This window comes from Triticum aestivum, chromosome 3B (assembly GCF_018294505.1).
Source record: "Triticum aestivum cultivar Chinese Spring chromosome 3B, IWGSC CS RefSeq v2.1, whole genome shotgun sequence".
Taxonomy (NCBI): Eukaryota; Viridiplantae; Streptophyta; class Magnoliopsida; order Poales; family Poaceae; genus Triticum; species Triticum aestivum.
The window spans coordinates 664502169-664503604 of record NC_057801.1 but is presented as its reverse complement, the minus strand read 5'-3'; positions in this window follow the sequence as shown (position 1 = coordinate 664503604).

The following is a 1436-nucleotide window of genomic DNA, read 5'->3' as shown; positions in this document are numbered from 1 at the left end:
GTTCCCTCTTAGAACCACGAGCTTCCAAATCGGCCCAATTTTTTACCACAACATGTTAGTGCCATGACATGACACCATGCCAAGTTTCATTACATGAATTTAAAATCTAAGTTTCTCGATGTTCTCAGCAGAGTCATGACGCCCAGATGTTTGAATTTCATTCTCATTTCTTCCATGGGACCTAGAAATTCAACCAAGGACACACATGTGATTTTTCAACCCACTCTGGTGCACCGGAGCATGTGCATGCAATTCATATTTAGATTATGCACATTAAAGTCCAGAAACTTAACTAATGTATAAAAAGCCAAATGAACCCAAAATAATTCCAAAATTTAACAGGGCACTCATATAGTTCTATGTTGCCTCTGTAAATAAAATCAGGGGGAGGCAGCGTATATCGTTTCGCACACAAAGGTGACACGTTCCCTCTCGGAACCACGAGGCTTGTTGAGAGAATCTCCGGTTTTGCAAGAGGCTTGTACCAAAACTTGTCCCAATTCAGCCAAAAATTATACGTATGAAAACAGGGTTTAGATTATCCCGAACATCTCGCTACCTAGACCAATAATGTACTATGATTTGAATTCAACATAAAATGGCTACAGATATTTGAATTGGAGAGTGTATGGTACATGTAGTTCATAGTGAAATATGATTACTGCTATATGCATGTCTTTTTGTTATCAAGATAATATTTTAATTATTGTATAACTTGACAACAATTGTATTCAAATAAGGAAAATTGATTCAAATTTAGTCCAGATGGTAGACGACAATATATATGTTCACATGGTGGAGTAAAATGTTCATATATGATGGAAGATCAAAATGTATGACTACATCAATTATAAACCGCAAGGTCACCTAATGATATATTTGAATTCAACATAACGTGGATTCAAAAATTGAAATTCTTGATCATGGCATCTATAATCATATAAAAAGGGACATTACTCTTTCTTTGGTGGGAATTGATTTTTTTTCGTTGTTGAGGGAAGTGCGAATCGATTTGGTACTGTGCAGGGTAATCATGTTCTCCCGATTTTTTTACATTTTTCTTGTAGTTTTTTCAATGGCATCTATAGCAATATAGTAAAAGGGGACATGACTCTCTTTTGTCTTGTATGATTTTTTTACACGTTAAGTTTGTTCTGCCGAACAAGGAATCCACACCTTGTTATCCCGATATTTTCAAGCTCGAGTATCTTTTGTCTCACCTGCTTTGAAACTCCCGCTTCTTCAACCCGCGCCGCGCCTTGTTATCCTGAAATTTGGACGCATGCGAGAACTCCCTCCTCATCCGAAATCGCTCCCGCAGCCCAGACACGTGAAATCCCCCTTCTACCCCTCAGCCGGAAATGAAGCTCCATGTCGCGGTGTCAAAACCTGTGGGGGTATGCTGGTAACTTACCCTACATTTTGGACAAGCGCGT